This window comes from Cyanistes caeruleus, chromosome 2 (genome assembly GCF_971803275.1).
Source record: "Cyanistes caeruleus chromosome 2, bCyaCae1.hap1.1, whole genome shotgun sequence".
Taxonomy (NCBI): Eukaryota; Metazoa; Chordata; class Aves; order Passeriformes; family Paridae; genus Cyanistes; species Cyanistes caeruleus.
The window spans coordinates 68,137,240-68,152,943 of record NC_141702.1 but is presented as its reverse complement, the minus strand read 5'-3'; the positions used below and the strand labels follow the sequence as shown (position 1 = coordinate 68,152,943).

General features: G+C 37.8%; 1 long non-coding RNA gene across 1 annotated transcript; it reads right to left on the bottom strand.

Moving 5' to 3' along the window:
* Nucleotides 1–274: 274 nt before the first annotated feature.
* LOC147654887 (uncharacterized) lies at nucleotides 275–3,704 on the bottom strand. The gene is made up of 2 exons (XR_015283347.1): nucleotides 3,611–3,704; nucleotides 275–2,343 (listed from the first exon to the last, which is right to left on the bottom strand). It is a non-coding gene; the product is annotated as an uncharacterized LOC147654887 (long non-coding RNA).
* Nucleotides 3,705–15,704: the final 12,000 nt, after the last annotated feature.

Sequence of the window (15,704 nt, the reverse complement as noted above, 5' to 3'; positions counted from 1 at the left end):
AAATAAGCTGTTTCTGAACGTAGCAAAGCCAAAGTGCAACAGCCTTTGCCAATGGAAGCGACTCTCCTGCATTTTGTCAGTGTGCTTCAATTTTCACTTTCCTTCTGCAGCTTCCTATCCAGTTAATCTACATTTCAGTCATATCCTATTTTCTTATCCTATTCTTCCATTAGTGTTGGATCTGAGTGTGGACAAGCATTATATAAAGCCCAGGCAGTGCCAACAGATAGTTTGTTTGCGTTATGCTGAGATCACTGTGATTTATCACAACCACTCCCAGAGTAAGGCATGAGATTTACCTTACTGTCCATTCAGGACCAAGTTTTACAGCATATGGTGGAGAGCAGCCTAGAGTAGATGAAGGCTCTATGGCTTCCCACATTCACCAAATTGATTTTTTTATGTCCCTGTGATGCTGAACCACAGATTCACAAACTTAGATTGAAAGCAATGTTTTCAAGAGGACATTTTAAAAACACTTGTACATGGTGTCATGTCCTCTTTTGTAAAACATGAAAATGCCAAACTCTAGTCCTAAGACTCTGACATCCTGCAGTCAGAGTTACACAAGAGCTCTATTAACTAATATTTTCTTTGCCATATAAACCACAATGGGGAGTGATTTCAGAGTCAGAATATTAGAACAGTAGTCACATTGCTAAGATCAACTTCAGATCTTCCCTCTACTGCACAAAGGAAATATCTGGAAGAAATGCTTATCTTAAATATTTCTGAATTACTTTTACTTTCTGTCAAAAATTTCTTACAGGAAAGGTTTCTTTTTATCCTCCTGTGACACCAGGTGTCTGTCAATCCTGCTGTGTCACCAAGTGTCTGTCATCTGCTGCAAAGTGTGATGTGCTGGGATATTCCTACTTGTGAGTAGGATATTCTACTTGGGAGAAGTGACTACTGAGTCAAAAAGAGGCAGCCACCCACATCTGCATCAAAGATAGGTTTGTTCTTATCTTAAGAAAGTAACACAATATGATCAAAACAAACAAACAAACCAATCATTCACTATCTTTACCAAAGGAGTAGTGACGGTGCAGTGTTGACTCACTTGTAACCTTTTGGATAGCAGGTCTGCTTCATCACTTTTGGGTTTTTTTCACAAGGAGGTATGCAGTAAAGTTGGGAACTAGCAGACAATATTAGGCACATTGCACAAAGCTTCTGCAGAAGCAAAAGGCTGAAATATGAACCCATTTAGAACAATGTAAAGCTCTGTGGTTTTGCATTTCTTTTGTATTGCATGTACCAGAGAAGTCAAACTCAGTTTGCTGTGCTTGCCTTTGTCATGGCACTTTCCATGTACTTGCAGACCCAGACCACTGGACCTCCAGGTTCAATTTGTTTTTCAATATGTTTATTATTGCTTCAATAAGCCATCAATACTGGCTTGTTTATTAAGCCAATAAACTTATAAACCAAGCCAAACTTCAGCCTCTGGAGCATGACCAAAGAACCAAGAAATGCAGTTTTTCCTTGTGGGCGGGATATCTGACATGATTGGGTTGCTGTGAGCAATGATAGCACTGTATGCACTTAAGGAACAGTAAACTGAAATTTCTTGTCATCTCCATTTGTAAAAGTGATTTTTCTTTTAATACCAGTAAAGCTAAAATATAAACAAGTAATTTAGATGAAGATTCACACTTCAGAGTATTGTGCTTATTTTTGTTGACATATCATATAAAGGTATTTAAGAGGTAAATGTGAGATCTGAATCATAGTGAGATTTGAAAATAGAGAAAGATATAGAAGAGCAAGAAGAGGAGGTTTTCATGTAAAGAGAAGACAGCAGGAGCAGTTAGCTAAGTCATTTATTTGTGGCCACAAGAGGGTGTGGACATGAACTAAGACTGAAAAAAAGGAAGATAAAGATACAAGGACATGACATAAAGTTTAGAGCACAATGGTACAAGGTAATGGAGACCAGCAGCTACTCCCATGCAAAGATATGAGGAAATCTGATGTCTGTTTGTATGGGCTGTGTATTGTATGTTAGTATAACACTAACACAGTGTTACCCCCTCCTCATACCCTCCTGTTTGGCATGCATAAAAACAAACTTTCATCAGCACCTTGCACAAAAGCTCATAGCTTCCATGTCCATCAGCAACCTACAAGATGTCAGCACTGGAGTGGAGGCACAGAGAACTCCTTTCACTGTTGATAGGTTTCATTTGACATGTGTACCTCAGCCACAGGGAATGTGCCCCCTGAGGCAAGGTCCCCCAGCTGCCAGCTCCAAGGATGGCTCTTTGTTACTCCTGCTCTGTGGTAGCAAGTGTGGGTCAGCTCCAGAAGGAGGGTGTCCACAGCTGACATGGGATGCTCCTGTGAGGAAAGCATTTGTCATGCTACTGGGGAGCCCAAGAGGGTTGAAAGCTGGGGATATGGATGGTTCAGAAATCATTAATGGCAAATGAAAAAGGGATTAGTATGGTCTGCCCTAGTTCTGGAGAGTTTGACAGGGGGATCCAGTCCCTGGGAAATCTGTACAGGGAAAAAATAATTAAAATGCAACCACCAAACCAATAATTAAAAGAAAGTGAGAAAGGAAATATATTCAATATGGGTAACATTAAGGCTTCAGTTTGATGTACAGCATGAGCATGGTCTATGTGATGTTGGGCAATCACCTAAAAGTGAAAATCTGCTCACAAAAGTTGTAAAGGAGGATAAAGCATTGCAAACAACAAAGACCAACGTAATTTAACATTATGACTGGAGACATAAACAGTAGATTTAAGGTAACTTCTCTTTTTTTAAGAGCTGGTCTGTATTATTCATCCCATAAAAAGCAAGATCGTGTCCAAAAACATGTTCAGGGTTCTGGAAAGCAGGAATTTCAAAAGTAAAAGCTAAAGTCTTTCTTCAGTCTTAACAATCTTGGCCATGTGTCCATGACAACAAGAATATGTTAACATTACCTGCCTTATGAACTTCTGATTTCCTCCTGCATGTATCTGAATAATGTGCCCCAATTTCAGTATTTTTTTCTATATCCAGAAAACTGCTGCTTTAAAAAATGAATTAGAATGCATACTCCTTAAAGGAAAGCCTTTCTGACTCATATATCTAAACCAAATAAGGCAAAACCCACTCCCTCCCCACAGGATTCAGCGCATTACAACGTCTGCATTGAAAATGGCAAGTCAGTCAAAATACAGAATTATCACCTTTAACCATTTTTCATACATTTTTCAGGAGGTTTTTTTATACTTCTGTTTTATTCCATATTTGCATAATATGTGCAAATGGCCTTTTCATACTCTCAAGCTTGTTTTGTAATTTCTCATTTACTGGCTTTTACACAAGATAAAAATACTTCGCAGGGTATATATTCAACTTGTTTAAGAACACCATATTTTCTTTAATTATGATGAATAAAATCTTATCTAATCCTAGAGCAGAGAAATAATTTTAAAAACTAAATAAGATGACAGAATGGATTCTCTAGGAGGTTTTATAGTTTAACTCATTGTCTTGGTTTGAGACAATTTAAGGGAGAGCACTGGAATGAGCTGCCTCCCTTTAAGGGTTCCAAAAGTCCCTTTTAGCCAATAAGGAATACAAATAGATAAAAGTGAAAAAACCCTACCTTGGACAGTCATCAATAATATTTGAGTTCAAAATGACACATCATGATGAAGAAAACAATCAAGCTAGACTCCACCTGTGTGCCTTCTCATCCAGGGGAGCCAGCCATGTCCTGGGGTTTATCAGGCACAGCCAATTGAGGGGTGTGGTTGTCCTGATTTACTGTGCACTGGTGCAGCAGCACCTCAACTCCTGTGGGCAGTTTTAGGCAAAACAGTATAAAAAAGACATTAAGCCATCAGGGAGAGCTCAAAGGATGGCCAGAAGGATTGTGAAGGGCCTTGAGGGAAGTCATACAAGAGGTTGCTGAGGTCACTTGGTCTGTGCAACCTAGAAAAGAGACTGAGGGGAGACCTCAGTGCAGTCTGAAACTTCCTTGTGAAGGGGAGGGACAGGCACTGATCACTTACCTCTCTCTGCTGACCAGGGATAGGATCTGAAGGAACAACATAAAGCTGTGCCAGAACAAGTTTAGTCTGGATATTAGGACTGGCTTTTTTACCCAGAGGGTGGTTTGGCACTGGAACAGGCTCCTCAGGGAAGCGGTCACAGCACCAAGCCTGACAGAATTCAAGAAGAGTTTGGACAGTGCTCTCAAGCACATGGTGTGATTTTGGGGACTGTTCCGTGCAGGACCAGGAGTCTGACTACAAGGATCCTTGTGTGTCCTTTAGATATTCCATGACTCTATCACTCTTTGCATTCATAACTGCATTGATAGTCTTTGAAAACCAGACATGGAAACACACACCATAAAAGCATCATAATCCTTCAAGTATCCAAATATCTGGTGCTAAATATAAAGGAAAATGTTTATATTTCAAATGAAACATAAGCAAAAGGCTAAAAGAATAATGCTCAAAATCCCCTCCACACCTTCAACCTAAATTTTCGAGATGCTGCACACTTATAATACAATTCTATAACTCTTGTTCAGAATATGTATTATTAGCACACTGACTGTGTTAATCTGAACTAAATTTCCCTGAGTGAGAGGATACAAAAATCAATTTTGAACTATTTTCCTATCTAAATATTGATATAAGACCCATTTCTCATGTGGCTGGGGTGTTCTGTGTTCAAAACCACATCTAAAAAAAGGTTAATAAATTCAGTAAATGTCATAAATGTCTGGTTTATGTTCTTTGTCTTCATATTTCAAAAACTTGTGGCATCAAGTCAGGAAATATAAGCAGTGGCATGTGTCAGGGAAAACATTCATATCCTGCACCTCACAGATTTTGAATTATCTGCTTCACCAGTGTGGTCCTACTGTTCTCTAACCCACCCATAAATAGTGAAAGTGGTTTACATACTTAGAGCTTGAAATCTATAGGCTTTCCTCACTCTCACTGTAACGTTTAAACAGAGCCCAGCATTAGTGTGCTCCCATGTCATTTGTTTACCCAAAGTGGACTGAGGAAAACACCTGGATTCTTTGCCAAATTCAGGTCTTTGCTGGTGTTACTGGATTCAGGAATATGCTGGCCCAGATGCAGGCCATGGAGCTACACAACCAGATGATTGCATGAACACAAGAATGATTAGAATCCTAGATAATGCCTAGAGAGTGCTGCCAAAGAAAAGTCTTTTGGAAGAATGAAATAATTAATCAAGACTGTACTACTAACAACCCACATATATTTCAGTGCTCAGAAACTCCTCTTTAGGACTTTCTGTCCCCAAGCTCATCATGCAGCACTCAAGGAAAGCAACAGAAAAGCGCTTGCTTCTGGATTTAGGAATTTGTGTCTTACATAAAGACACACTGATAGATGAATGTCTAGACTCATTAAATGAACTGCACACTGTTTTACAGGAAGTGGCAGCTGGTCTAACTTGCTGCTTTGAAATAGATCTCTGTTCTGCCTTTGCTCACAAGAAGCTAATATGTTACTGCAGGCAGGAACCATGCTTGCATTAACGTATTAGGCAAGATACAGCACTACCAGTGGTTGCCATATTTCTGTTTGCTTATGTTATAATAAATTACTATTTAGTTCAGGATAAAACTGGACACCAAAACCCCTTTATGAGTCTATCTATTTGACATTGGCAGGCAACCCTCAAGTAGCTGCACAGCATCTCCACGGAAGGGGACTAGTGACCTGGAAACTCCTAGTGAGGAGCCTCATGTCAGTGTTTTCACAGTGACACTAACCCAGGCAAAACAAAAGGCAGCTGACTTCTTTAAAATCCAAATACAGAGGTCATGGAGAGACAAGAATATTCAAGGAAACATTTCTTACATTAAACTCTTGCAAGTCAGAATTGGTAACCAGCTTGAATTCATTTGTCACCATCCATTTTCTCCTTGTGCCCTGGCAGAGATGAACAGTGGCAAAAAAGCCTCACTCTGCAGGTGAAATAGTGGAGATATCACAGATGTACAGAAGGAATTTATAGACCTTCAAGGATGACAGAAGTAAATTTTGTTTTCAATGTGCAAACATTAAGACAACAACAATTTCCTAAATTCCTTTATTCAGGCAGAAACAAATAACTTTAAGGAAATATCCCTTGTGCAAGAAAAAACAATAGTCCTTTACTCTCAAATGCTGTGTGCCAAGTGACACAGAATCATTTAGTGGACCAGCTCTCACTGAGACTTAAAATTTGAGTTAAAGAGTCTTGAGAATTGTCAGCAACTACACATTTTTAAATGTGAAATTTCATTCCATTGTTTTAAAATCAATTCTGTGGAATGTATATATAGATGACAAGTAATAGATATTCTAAAAATATTCTGTAGATATTTTCTGTGCCCAAAGAATTACTTTTTACTTTCTTCAAATATTGAAAATCATTGTGCCTCTCTCTCAAAAAAACCCAAAACAACAGAACCTTCCCTACCCCCACCAAAAAAAACCAAAACAACCAAAAAACCCAACCATAAAATCATCAGCCTGTCACAACAAACCAGTTATTATTTGGTCTGAGTGCATCTGATGTGCTATACATGCTCTACACATCACTTAGGTGTAAAAGGTCTCACATTTCAGGATATCCTTTTATTTTAAAGCATCTCAGTTTATATAATCAATTTCTGTTCCTCATTTGTGACACTTTAACAAGCCCATAAAACTACATGAGAATCTCAGTTTAATTCATATATATATTTCTGGTGGCTTTTGTGCAGGAGGGCTGTGGAGAAAGACTAAAGATATTGAGTCAATCTTAAACCAAACATAAAGAAAATAATGCAAAATAATGTATCTACAATTTTTTCCATATTTTAAAACCACTTCCACTGAATTCTGAAAAGTTGGTTCAGGTCTCTAGACCCAGGTTTTAGTTTTACATATATCTACCTATAATAATAATAATAATAATGCATAATAATGATCAAACGAAATTATCATAACAAAACTACATTAAATTATATTATATTACATCTAATCCTATTCTCAGACACAACAAAACCTTCACCTTGTTAAGAATCTGCGCTGTACTCTGTGTATTTCTTGGAACAAATTTCAGTGAATCTGTCTTTCCCACCAGATTCTAAACAGATATGAGTTTAAACTCGGATATGTGCAGGGCTTTCTTGGAAGGTGTCATGGTTTAACACCAGCCAGCAGCCAAGTCCCTTGCAGCCACTCACTCACCCACCAGCAGAATCAGGGAGAGAATCAGAAGGCTAAAAGGTAGAAAACTCGTGGGGTTGAGAGAAAGACAGTTTAATAGGAAAAGCAAAAGCTTCACGCACAAGCAAAGCAAAAGAAGGAATTAATTCACTGCTTCCCATGGACATGAAAGGGTTCAGCTGCCTCCAGGAGGCATCACATGTAATGGTTATTTGTGAAGACAAACATCAGCACTTCGAGCATCCCCGCCCCCCTTTCTCATTCTTCCCCCCACTTTTTGTACTGAGCATGATGTTGTATATTCTAGAATATCTCTTTGGTCAGCTAGATTCAATTCTCCAAGCTGCATCTTCTCCCGGTTTTCCATGCATCTCCAGCCTCCTTGCCAGAGTGGCAGTACAAGAAGCAGAAAATCTGTGTGTAAGCCCAGCTCACCAATAACAAAAACACCCCCATATTATCAACCCAAATACAGAACATATTTCCCATACTAGCCACTGGGAAGAAAATTAACTCTACCCCGAGCCAACACAGAAGAGAAAGTTATTCCTTTCCACTAGAGGAGATAAGACTACATTCTGACTTGCTATAAAACATGCAGAACAAAGTCAACCTTGCAATGCAGATCAGAGTCAAGGAGCATTCCGGATCTGATAGCTCTTGTTTGCAGATGAGGAAATTACAGTGGTGGCTTGAGATCTAAAATATCTTGACTTCTCTCAAAGCAGTGGGTAGTGGATAACATTATCAGAACAGAGTAAATTGCAGTATAGGGATGTAATGGGACAGAAGACCTCTGAGTTTAACAGCCTCTTGACACCCTCAACATTTCATGGCAAGAAAGCTCACTTTAGTCCTGTGAAAAAGGTCTATTTACTGCCTCTCTCATTTTTAAATGCAGACATCTTTCCAATACCTCCCTGAGTGAAGACTGTGGCCACATTTGTAACTTTCTGTTTACTCTTCATAAAATTATTATATTCTTTTTGAGATGGGATTCAGAATTGCAAGCAAGCCCCAAACATAAAAGAAAGACGTGTTATGGATTAGTGCAGTGACAATGTGAAGCTTTTATTGAAATTTCCTAACATTCTTTTTGCTTTTTGAATTGGTGCTTTTCCTTTAAATATCGAGACTATTGATGGCTCTCAAAATGTCTGATAATAAAAGCAAAAATGTCATCATAATTTCTGTAATTATTCAGTTTGACAGTGTTATAAGACCATTTGAGTTCATGAAAATTGCAGTCACTATATCATGTTGACTCTAGACTGAAGGTAGATTTTAGCATTTGCATGTACTCACAAAACATCTCAGGCAGGTTGTCATCACTTTCTGAACTGTCTGTTAGCATTATGGTAAATCACATGTTATATTCATAGTTTGCTCCTGTCTGCTCCCAAATTGGTTGTCAGTGTTTCAGGTATGATTGTGATCCTGTTTTTAAAATGTGTGCCAGATGAACTCTTTTTTTGGTGGTAACTTTAAAGGCACTTTAGCCTTGATATCCAAATGGCATATCCACTGATGAGATCTAGAGGGTAACAGAGAGGATGAATTGTCTTAAATAAGGTCTATATTTTCATCTTCATTTAAAGAGTAGAAATGTTTCTTGCAAGATTCATTTTGAGTATGCTAGAAACTCCTAGCATAAAAAAAAAGCAAAAAAGCTTCTTTACCAAGCTGAAACAGTCATTCCCTGATTATGATTTCTAAGTTAGATTTCCAGCCTAGTCTAAAGATTTCCCACAGCAGTGCAAAATACCCTCTATGGATAGGACCTAACACAGTTTCAATGAGGACAAAAGAATTTTCTCTCACCACAGGTCGCTTACATTGCTAACGCATATGAAGAACTGCCATTGCCTGCCTCTCTACTGTGTCTTTTACTTGTAACTCTTCCTACATTTCTCGTCTGTCATTGCATGCAAAGGGTGCCTTGATGCAGGCACAGCACTGCAAACAGAGCTGTAATCATAAATGGGGTTTGTGTCTGGAAGAACAGATGACGCAGACAGCAGCTCTGTGGCTGGCACTGCAAATGCCACATCCATCTGGGAACAGAGTAGGATGAATATAGCATAAGGGGATTTCTGAATATTTTAGTGAAACCTGCTGAGATTCACACTAGTGTTGTTGAAGGCCTCACAACCCCCATGGTCACTGAATAGTAGAACTGGAAGATTTTCTCATTATTCATGTAAAAGATCTGTGCAGCTGCAATAGTTCTGGAACAATCCAAATGAAATAATGGGGCCTTTCTCTACAAACACATACAGTGTGGTTTGATATTCACTTATTACATTATATTTGTCTAAAGTGATGATATCAGTGATTCCTCAAATGATTATGAATCGTAAATGTACAATAATATTTGTGGTTTGTGAGGAGATTATTAATAAACAGATATATCAACTGTATTTAGTAATTGGGACACAGTCCAAACCCATTTCCTTCTTAGACCGATTACCCCCAGCTTCGGAACTTATGAACCTAAAGACTACTACTCCTACATAGACCTCTTAACCACAACTTCTGTGTCATCTGTAAGAAAAGCCCAAAGAGGAAAAAAACTTCAAAAAATTGAATTCTCACTGTTTGATGGGCACTCTGTGTCATTAGGTTGACTCATCTGTGAGAACTCTGCTAGCTCATATCATGTATCCTCCTTAAGAGCTGACACTTTCCTGTGAGTCTCTAAGGGAAGGTGGACAAGAATGTCAGCAGGTAGAAAGCAGTGTTAAGGGAATGGTTACCAGTAGAAGCCTGTGCTCATGAAGTGACTACAGCCAAGACTTTTGCTGTGCTGGAAGCTCAATAATTATATTCCATTTCATTTTCAGATGAAATGGTGCACCAATAGATGCTGCCACCGTAGTACCATTAGAGCCCTCTTTCCTTAAACAGGTCTCTGTATGCCTCATCTTTGTTCATATCCATACATTAATACTTAGCTGCACCTTCTTGGAGAATATTTCAATGCAAAGCATATTCAAATTAGTTTGAAATAGATTTTATTTATAGAGATGAACACAGGTTGTTATATTTTAGGCTAGACAACCAAGTTCTGCACGGAAATGAAGCAGTTCATTGTAATTTACGAATTAGATGTGTATCAACAATGATGCCTGTTCTGGAAAAATAAGAAAAGTATCTCACAGATATGTAAAGAAGACATATATCAGATTTGAAGTAATCCTCTAGCTTTATTCAGCTGTGCTCCATGGGCCAACTTTAACCCATGCTCTTATATACAGTGCTGACTAATAAAGACAGGGTCAAAACCAAAAACATTGTCATGAGCTTAGAAAAAGAAGACTTCAAAGAGTGAAAATGTACTTATTCAGCATATTAAAAAGGAGAGAGAGAGAGAGAGAGAGAAAGAGAGAGAAAGACACAGTAAGTATTTTAACATGTACAAAATATATACAAAGACGAAGGAAATTAACCCTCTTGCCACAGGCAAAAAAATTACAGGCTTGAATTACAGAAAGTTCAGATGCTTTTGGGGTGGGAAAATCCTTTGATAGTAAAGATGATGAAGCCTGTGCATTGGAAGGGAATGTTGCAGAATATTCTGCTGATAGTTTTGTAATATTAAATAAATTAAACAAGAACCTGATGGCTTGGGCACCATCTGGTCAGATTCTTAGTCAAACCTGTTTTCTGTGATTTCTCACTACTTTTGCATATGAAAAACACCTAAGTCTTTTGTTATGTAAAATAATTTTAAAAATTCCCTGCTGTTGATTTCCAAAACACATGGAAACACATATACTGATGTTAATGGAGTAACATGACATCAGCAATGTCCTAAAACTCTCTTTCTAGATACATTGACTTTAAGACAGAACATGCTTTGGTCCTGATGATCAGCAGACAAGAAAATTTGAACCTGATGGAAATCTGTTTTCTTGACATCAGGGAATCCAGATACATTTACATTGGATCTAAAATTGGCACTGAAAGCATGGTTACTTTTTCTTTCTTAATTTTAAAGAAAATCTGTGCTAGATCCACAGGGACAAGCCCACCCATTCATTGTTCTTAGGTTTAACCCACCCATCCATTTTCCTCTCTGATCCCTTTTGTTCTATTTTAACTTTCTTATCTTCTGTACTTCCTTCTTGAATTCTAATATTTATTTTAAGCTATAAAAGCTAATAAGATCTGCCAGACACTTAAATTTCAAAACCAGAGATTACTGCTGATTATAATGTTATCTTAATTGTTATCTAACTGTTGGCAGGTACTGCACAGTTACTAATGAAAACTTTGGTAACTCACTACTAAGCAACAAGCTTACTACTATTACAATAAGCTCACTACTATTACAAAATAAACAAAATAAGTAAGTTTAAAATTAAATCATTAAAAATGTTTACATTGAAGAATGAGTTACTATCAATAGTTTAATAAGATATAAAATGAACATGAATATTCTCCGCTGGAATATGTTTTTATTATTACATACAAATAATTGGTCATGCATGTGCTCATGTATGTCTACATGCAGTAAATGCAGAATTAATGGAACAAAATTCCAGATTAAATGCCATTATTGATAACTGGGTCATTGCATATAAAAAATAATAAAAGACACATTCAGCAGATTTCAGTTTTATAAATGTACTTCATCTCCTGCAGCTTTAAGACTAGCAGTTCCAACTGAGTGACATGAATAATTTGTATCCTGTTATTACTCTTACAGTGCACCATGCCTTTGGTGAGTGAAGTATGTTTTTTTGATACAAGCAAACTCATTTTATGCAGCACCTGTAATGTGCTAAGACCATGGCTACAGCCAGTTTTGATGGCTTATCTAGAAAGCAATAGTTGAATTGCTTACAATCATTCTTTTTATCCTAAGGTAAACACTAGGTATTAGTATTAGGGCTTCTCTATCACAGGCAGGAGCCATAGACAAAGTTATATTTATGACTAATAAAATTTGATAGGCACTCATTAGGCCAAAAATAAAGATTTTACTAATGTAGAGCACAAACCCATGAACACTGAGATTCGAGTGACCTGAACTGCCCTGCAAAGATGGTTCTGAACCTCCTTGGTATGCTGTCATTATAGAGATGGCCCCTGGCAGAGGCTGAACAAAATACTGTGGGTGTCACCTGCTTTTTATTCCTTGGTCAAAGAGCAATCTCTGTCCTTTGGTGGCAATAGATTGCTGTTTTGAACAATGATAAAAAATGCCAGCATCTTTTAATCTTAAATTGTGAATCTATTTTTTTCTATTGTGTAATCCCTCTGTCCCCTGAATCAGCATAAGTAAAACACAATGCATGGTATTCCTTATGGTTTCCTGCTTCTCTCATGGCTCATCTCAGGAACTACAGGAAAATCCCATCAACCATATTGTTTGAGAATAATTAGGAAAAGCAAGGATTGGATTTCCTAATGGCAACTACACTTCTTTTCTATACTGACAATTTTAGTAAATTAATATGATCACATGTTAAATGTAATGTTATTGTTCTTTTCTTGAATGTAGTAGGCACACAGCTAAATTTAAAAATAATGCCACAAGAATCCCTGGCAGCATCAATTGCTCTTGATCATTCTTGCACTCCAGGGCTACACCACCCCCTCACACACAGATTAATGTTCTAATATTTGTCCTTCTCAGAGCCCATTTCACAGAATACCGCAGCCTAATTATACACGTATGTTTTTCTGAATCATCATAGCGTAGGAGACAATCCCAGTTTGAAAAGGGACTTGTGAATTTTTGGCCCAGATTCCACCTACATGATCTTGAAAAGGATGGGATTTGGTGAAAAAAGGACAGAAATTATGTAGGAAGAAGAAGCAGGGCTCAGAACATGCAAGTCATGATAGAGGAACTGTTAGAGTGCAGACTACTAAGATGGGAAAAAAGAATACCTTGAAATACTGAGCAACTACAAGCAGATAGTACTGTAGCAGCTTTCAGATAGCAATAAAGGCCCATGGTAATGCAGTAATGGGAAACAGATTTCATTTCTGTACACAACTTTATCTGAAATGTCAGTGTGCATCATGCAAGCCTCATTGTTATTTTAAAAATTAATTTTCATATATATGTGGTGTGTGTTAAAAGCAAGAAATATGCAGACTGATATTGAGCAATTTCAGAACTTTTGGAAGCACCTCAAGTGTGCATGACAAATTAAGGAACTTTCACTAAATGATCATGTTTTTTCCAGTTACTTAGTTCACAGGAATTTCTCACAGTTGGAATTGTGCCCTTCAGTCACAGGAAAGAAGCAAAAACATATTTTATTGATACAACATAATTCAGTGGCAAATGCTTCAATTGTGAGGTTCACTTACTTACTGCATAGAAGACAGGACCAGACAAAACTGCTCTCATTGTTCAGAAAGGACATCCTTGCTTTCTAAATCCCTTCTCAGAGAGGACTGTAAATGTGACTGGATCCACTCCCACTCCTGGAGCACTGGTTCCAGACTTGGTCAAGGGTTAATGCCTGAAGGGTTATATATGTGTAATCAGTCCTCTAGATCACATAGCTAAGATTTCAAATTTTAATATGCTGTAAATCACTTACTGAATATCTGACACCATAAGGATTCACACAACCTCATGGAGTAACCTTAAGAGGTGTCCCTACTTGGGAATATCCTAATGTGCCACCTGCTGCAGTGCATGAGAGCTCAATGGCCCTGTGGACACTATTTATGGAGTCAGATGATTGACTTATAGTGATATTTGCAATATTTGCAGGACACCGGGATCACCCTTTCAGCCCAGCTTCCAGGCTGACATCTGTGCCCCAAAGCACAGATTAAGGTGGATGCAGGCATCGCAATCACCACTGGTGCTTATGGCATAAACTAGGGGCATGCCACCACACACTTGTACTTTTAAAGGTGTTCTCCCATCCCAGTATCCTTATGAAAATAAAGAGATAGACAGACAGACAGACAGACAGAAAGAAACCTATTTCCAAAGTACACATTGGGAAACTCACTGTGGAGCAGACAACAGCGTTCTAACTATGCAAGTCACTGGGATATGAAAGAATTAAATTAAAGCCCTTGGTCCAAATTATTAAGTTAGATTTTCCTTATTTGACTATTCTAAATGCATCCAGATCATTCTGTTGTCACAGGAGCGGAGCTTTTGACAAAATTAATATAGATTCACTGAAACACTGCTTCATCTGAACAGACACAGAATTGTAAAGGTTAAAGTTTATCTTTTTGTATTTTCTCAAAACTTGTAAATCCCATAAGATCAGAATATAGAGGTGTCCTAATGCTTGACTAGCTTGTTTGGGTACAGAGGATACTGAATAGCTTTTAATTTAATTAATGTTGTTCCTCTATTTCTTCCATAATTTCTGAAAGTTTCCTACATTCTACCTCTTGGAAAAGGATTTTCCATTTAGTGCCAACCTGGCCCACTTTACTAAAGTCAGTGATTTTCTTACATTTCTCATAGCATCTCCCATGACTTTGATGAAGTGTAACTTCTTCCATTTTCTCTTTCAGTTACCATAGTGGAATAAATTTGCTGCCTACCTATACTGAAATTTTCTTTTTTATTGGTTCATCTTGTTTCAAAGCAAGATCCTAAATGTTTAGCTTGATTGTGCTACAGCAAGTTTTTAAATTTTTACAGTGGCATTACTTGCTAGGCAAGAAATGTTGTTGCCTTGTAAAATTGCTAAATTATTTAATATTAATATGTGTTGCAATAATGTGTATTCTTAGGCCTATAGTTTCATAGAATAATTTATTTTATTTTTGTTATTAATTGATTATTGTAAAATTTGAGCCAATACATAATTCAGTTGGTCAAGAAGTTCTTTCAGTCTTTTGTTAAGCAAGCAGTCATAAGAGATCTGAAATGCACATAAAGTAACAGAGGTGCTCTACTTTAGAGTTACTCCCCAGTTTGTAGGAATGTTTTGTTCAGTGCACAATTGTGCCCCTCATGTATAAGCACAGCACCAAGTGAAGGAGATCATCTATTACGCAGGTCTGCTCTCAGTGCTCCTGCAGCAGGAAGGCCTCTGTAATCCTGCTGTAAACCTGGAGCCAAATATTTTACTGTCAGGCAGGAATTCCCTGTTTGTGCCCTACTCTGCATACTTGTCTCTCAAAGCTGTCAGAAGGGGCTGCTAAGAAGGAAAAAAAAGTATAAGAGGACATGCACTTATTCTCCACTGACACTGAGTCCACAAAGACCCTGGAGAAGTTCCTGGGCTGCTTCACTGTGTGTCAAAGCCAAATTCTGGCCCTATGTGTAAAACATCATAGAAGGCTTATTGAGATTCATTTATTCACTACAAACTGCCCTAGCTGGAAAAAAGGAGATAACCGAGTCTGTTTTGAAATCTTTGCACACTGATCTTGATCACTGTATTCTACAGAAGCCAGAGGGTGTTTGGGACTTTTGTAAAGAACTTTTTCCCACAGTCTTCTTTTAAAATAAAAATAAAAATGTGATTATATGCACGACTTCTGATTTTGTCATGGGAGCGC